Consider the following 5,000-nt stretch of genomic DNA (forward strand, 5'->3'; position numbering starts at 1 on the left):
ACCGCCTATTGAATGTGATGGCTGGAAATGAGAGCAATTAAAATAGAAGTACAATACAGAGCACAAAGTCCAGACTGCCAAATAAAAGCATGTAGAATGTGTTCACTGGCTCTGTACTGTCCTGTCTCCACTACAGAAGGAGCAGCGCCCTCTGCTGACGAAAGCGGACAAGAAAATGCTTACGGCACCTGGTATTCCCAGGCGGTCTCCCATCCAAGTACTAACCAGGCCCGACCCTGCTTAGCTTCCGAGATCAGACGAGATCGGGCGTGTTCAGAGTGGTATGGCCGTAAACGATTACTGCTGTCGCACACGGGCTATTTATAAATGCTAAAACATCACCAACGCTTCTTTTAATACAGTGTAAAAATGCTCTGTTGCAAGTCAAATCCATGTATTCAAAATCTTAAGTAAAAGTACATAAGTAAATACATTTAAAGTTCCAAAAGTAAAAATACTCATTATGCAGAACGGCCCATTTTCAGAATAACATATATATATATAAAAACATTTTGAAGCATAAAGTAGAGTAAAATACAGTGGCTACTTTAGCAAATGTACTTGGTTACAGTCCACCACTGTAAAATTGGCTACATATTGCCTAATGACGAGAGCAGGAAATGTGTATCCATCGGCAACACTGCATCTTCACACCGCCTATTGAATGTGATGGCTGGAAATGAGAGCAATTAAAATAGAAGTACAATACAGAGCACAAAGTCCAGACTGCCAAATAAAAGCATGTAGAATGTGTTCACTGGCTCTGTACTGTCCTGTCTCCACTACAGAAGGAGCAGCGCCCTCTGCTGACGAAAGCGGACAAGAAAATGCTTACGGCACCTGGTATTCCCAGGCGGTCTCCCATCCAAGTACTAACCAGGCCCGACCCTGCTTAGCTTCCGAGATCAGACGAGATCGGGCGTGTTCAGAGTGGTATGGCCGTAAACGATTACTGCTGTCGCACACGGGCTATTTATAAATGCTAAAACATCACCAACGCTTCTTTTAATACAGTGTAAAAATGCTCTGTTGCAAGTCAAATCCATGTATTCAAAATCTTAAGTAAAAGTACATAAGTAAATACATTTAAAGTTCCAAAAGTAAAAATACTCATTATGCAGAACGGCCCATTTTCAGAATAACATATATATATATAAAAACATTTTGAAGCATAAAGTAGAGTAAAATACAGTGGCTACTTTAGCAAATGTACTTGGTTACAGTCCACCACTGTAAAATTGGCTACATATTGCCTAATGACTAGAGCAGGAAATGTGTATCCATCTTCACACCGCCTATTGAATGTGATGGCTGGAAATGAGAGCAATTAAAATAGAAGTACAATACAGAGCACAAAGTCCAGACTGCCAAATAAAAGCATGTAGAATGTGTTCACTGGCTCTGTACTGTCCTGTCTCCACTACAGAAGGAGCAGCGCCCTCTGCTGACGAAAGCGGACAAGAAAATGCTTACGGCACCTGGTATTCCCAGGCGGTCTCCCATCCAAGTACTAACCAGGCCCGACCCTGCTTAGCTTCCGAGATCAGACGAGATCGGGCGTGTTCAGAGTGGTATGGCCGTAAACGATTACTGCTGTCGCACACGGGCTATTTATAAATGCTAAAACATCACCAACGCTTCTTTTAATACAGTGTAAAAATGCTCTGTTGCAAGTCAAAGCCATGTATTCAAAATCTTAAGTAAAAGTACATAAGTAAATACATTTAAAGTTCCAAAAGTGAAAATACTTATTATGCAGAACGGCCCATTTTCAGAATAACATATACAGTATATATATAAAAACATTTTGAAGCATAAAGTAGAGTAAAATACAGTGGCTACTTTAGCAAATGTACTTGGTTACAGTCCACCACTGTAAAATTGGCTACATATTGCCTAATGACTAGAGCAGGAAATGTGTATCCATCTTCACACCGCCTATTGAATGTGATGGCTGGAAATGAGAGCAATTAAAATAGAAGTACAATACAGAGCACAAAGTCCAGACTGCCAAATAAAAGCATGTAGAATGTGTTCACTGGCTCTGTACTGTCCTGTCTCCACTACAGAAGGAGCAGCGCCCTCTGCTGACGAAAGCGGACAAGAAAATGCTTACGGCACCTGGTATTCCCAGGCGGTCTCCCATCCAAGTACTAACCAGGCCCGACCCTGCTTAGCTTCCGAGATCAGACGAGATCGGGCGTGTTCAGAGTGGTATGGCCGTAAACGATTACTGCTGTCGCACACGGGCTATTTATAAATGCTAAAACATCACCAACGCTTCTTTTAATACAGTGTAAAAATGCTCTGTTGCAAGTCAAAGCCATGTATTCAAAATCTTAAGTAAAAGTACATAAGTAAATACATTTAAAGTTCCAAAAGTGAAAATACTTATTATGCAGAACGGCCCATTTTCAGAATAACATATACAGTATATATATAAAAACATTTTGAAGCATAAAGTAGAGTAAAATACAGTGGCTACTTTAGCAAATGTACTTGGTTACAGTCCACCACTGTAAAATTGGCTACATATTGCCTAATGACTAGAGCAGGAAATGTGTATCCATCGGCAACACTGCATCTTCACACCGCCTATTGAATGTGATGGCTGGAAATGAGAGCAATTAAAATAGAAGTACAATACAGAGCACAAAGTCCAGACTGCCAAATAAAAGCATGTAGAATGTGTTCACTGGCTCTGTACTGTCCTGTCTCCACTACAGAAGGAGCAGCGCCCTCTGCTGACGAAAGCGGACAAGAAAATGCTTACGGCACCTGGTATTCCCAGGCGGTCTCCCATCCAAGTACTAACCAGGCCCGACCCTGCTTAGCTTCCGAGATCAGACGAGATCGGGCGTGTTCAGAGTGGTATGGCCGTAAACGATTACTGCTGTCGCACACGGGCTATTTATAAATGCTAAAACATCACCAACGCTTCTTTTAATACAGTGTAAAAATGCTCTGTTGCAAGTCAAAGCCATGTATTCAAAATCTTAAGTAAAAGTACATAAGTAAATACATTTAAAGTTCCAAAAGTGAAAATACTTATTATGCAGAACGGCCCATTTTCAGAATAACATATACAGTATATATATAAAAACATTTTGAAGCATAAAGTAGAGTAAAATACAGTGGCTACTTAGGCAAATGTACTTGGTTACAGTCCACCACTGTAAAATTGGCTACATATTGCCTAATGACTAGAGCAGGAAATGTGTATCCATCTTCACACCGCCTATTGAATGTGATGGCTGGAAATGAGAGCAATTAAAATAGAAGTACAATACAGAGCACAAAGTCCAGACTGCCAAATAAAAGCATGTAGAATGTGTTCACTGGCTCTGTACTGTCCTGTCTCCACTACAGAAGGAGCAGCGCCCTCTGCTGACGAAAGCGGACAAGAAAATGCTTACGGCACCTGGTATTCCCAGGCGGTCTCCCATCCAAGTACTAACCAGGCCCGACCCTGCTTAGCTTCCGAGATCAGACGAGATCGGGCGTGTTCAGAGTGGTATGGCCGTAAACGATTACTGCTGTCGCACACGGGCTATTTATAAATGCTAAAACATCACCAACGCTTCTTTTAATACAGTGTAAAAATGCTCTGTTGCAAGTCAAAGCCATGTATTCAAAATCTTAAGTAAAAGTACATAAGTAAATACATTTAAAGTTCCAAAAGTGAAAATACTTATTATGCAGAACGGCCCATTTTCAGAATAACATATACAGTATATATATAAAAACATTTTGAAGCATAAAGTAGAGTAAAATACAGTGGCTACTTTAGCAAATGTACTTGGTTACAGTCCACCACTGTAAAATTGGCTACATATTGCCTAATGACTAGAGCAGGAAATGTGTATCCATCTTCACACCGCCTATTGAATGTGATGGCTGGAAATGAGAGCAATTAAAATAGAAGTACAATACAGAGCACAAAGTCCAGACTGCCAAATAAAAGCATGTAGAATGTGTTCACTGGCTCTGTACTGTCCTGTCTCCACTACAGAAGGAGCAGCGCCCTCTGCTGACGAAAGCGGACAAGAAAATGCTTACGGCACCTGGTATTCCCAGGCGGTCTCCCATCCAAGTACTAACCAGGCCTGACCCTGCTTAGCTTCCGAGATCAGACGAGATCGGGCGTGTTCAGAGTGGTATGGCCGTAAACGATTACTGCTGTCGCACACGGGCTATTTATAAATGCTAAAACATCACCAACGCTTCTTTTAATACAGTGTAAAAATGCTCTGTTGCAAGTCAAAGCCATGTATTCAAAATCTTAAGTAAAAGTACATAAGTAAATACATTTAAAGTTCCAAAAGTGAAAATACTTATTATGCAGAACGGCCCATTTTCAGAATAACATATACAGTATATATATAAAAACATTTTGAAGCATAAAGTAGAGTAAAATACAGTGGCTACTTTAGCAAATGTACTTGGTTACAGTCCACCACTGTAAAATTGGCTACATATTGCCTAATGACTAGAGCAGGAAATGTGTATCCATCGGCAACACTGCATCTTCACACCGCCTATTGAATGTGATGGCTGGAAATGAGAGCAATTAAAATAGAAGTACAATACAGAGCACAAAGTCCAGACTGCCAAATAAAAGCATGTAGAATGTGTTCACTGGCTCTGTACTGTCCTGTCTCCACTACAGAAGGAGCAGCGCCCTCTGCTGACGAAAGCGGACAAGAAAATGCTTACGGCACCTGGTATTCCCAGGCGGTCTCCCATCCAAGTACTAACCAGGCCCGACCCTGCTTAGCTTCCGAGATCAGACGAGATCGGGCGTGTTCAGAGTGGTATGGCCGTAAACGATTACTGCTGTCGCACACGGGCTATTTATAAATGCTAAAACATCACCAACGCTTCTTTTAATACAGTGTAAAAATGCTCTGTTGCAAGTCAAAGCCATGTATTCAAAATCTTAAGTAAAAGTACATAAGTAAATACATTTAAAGTTCCAAAAGTGAAAATACTTATTATGC

At 40.9% G+C, this 5,000-nt stretch overlaps 8 non-coding genes across 8 annotated transcripts; all 8 read right to left on the reverse strand.

The window, feature by feature from the left end:
• Positions 1-176: 176 nt before the first annotated feature.
• On the reverse strand, positions 177-295 carry LOC139293378 (5S ribosomal RNA). Its single transcript, XR_011597991.1, has one exon. It is a non-coding gene; the product is annotated as a 5S ribosomal RNA (ribosomal RNA).
• A 533-nt stretch (positions 296-828) lies between these two features.
• LOC139293379 (5S ribosomal RNA) lies at positions 829-947 on the reverse strand. The gene has a single exon (XR_011597992.1). It is a non-coding gene; the product is annotated as a 5S ribosomal RNA (ribosomal RNA).
• A 519-nt stretch (positions 948-1,466) lies between these two features.
• LOC139293381 (5S ribosomal RNA) lies at positions 1,467-1,585 on the reverse strand. The gene has a single exon (XR_011597994.1). It is a non-coding gene; the product is annotated as a 5S ribosomal RNA (ribosomal RNA).
• A 524-nt stretch (positions 1,586-2,109) lies between these two features.
• LOC139293382 (5S ribosomal RNA) lies at positions 2,110-2,228 on the reverse strand. The gene has a single exon (XR_011597995.1). It is a non-coding gene; the product is annotated as a 5S ribosomal RNA (ribosomal RNA).
• Positions 2,229-2,766: 538 nt separating this feature from the next.
• Positions 2,767-2,885, reverse strand: LOC139293383 (5S ribosomal RNA). The gene has a single exon (XR_011597996.1). It is a non-coding gene; the product is annotated as a 5S ribosomal RNA (ribosomal RNA).
• A 524-nt stretch (positions 2,886-3,409) lies between these two features.
• On the reverse strand, positions 3,410-3,528 carry LOC139293384 (5S ribosomal RNA). The gene has a single exon (XR_011597997.1). It is a non-coding gene; the product is annotated as a 5S ribosomal RNA (ribosomal RNA).
• Positions 3,529-4,052: 524 nt separating this feature from the next.
• On the reverse strand, positions 4,053-4,171 carry LOC139293592 (5S ribosomal RNA). The gene has a single exon (XR_011598195.1). It is a non-coding gene; the product is annotated as a 5S ribosomal RNA (ribosomal RNA).
• Positions 4,172-4,709: 538 nt separating this feature from the next.
• On the reverse strand, positions 4,710-4,828 carry LOC139293385 (5S ribosomal RNA). The gene has a single exon (XR_011597998.1). It is a non-coding gene; the product is annotated as a 5S ribosomal RNA (ribosomal RNA).
• Between the last annotated feature and the right edge of the window lie 172 nt (positions 4,829-5,000).

This window comes from Enoplosus armatus, chromosome 11 (genome assembly GCF_043641665.1).
Source record: "Enoplosus armatus isolate fEnoArm2 chromosome 11, fEnoArm2.hap1, whole genome shotgun sequence".
Classification (NCBI taxonomy): Eukaryota; Metazoa; Chordata; class Actinopteri; order Centrarchiformes; family Enoplosidae; genus Enoplosus; species Enoplosus armatus.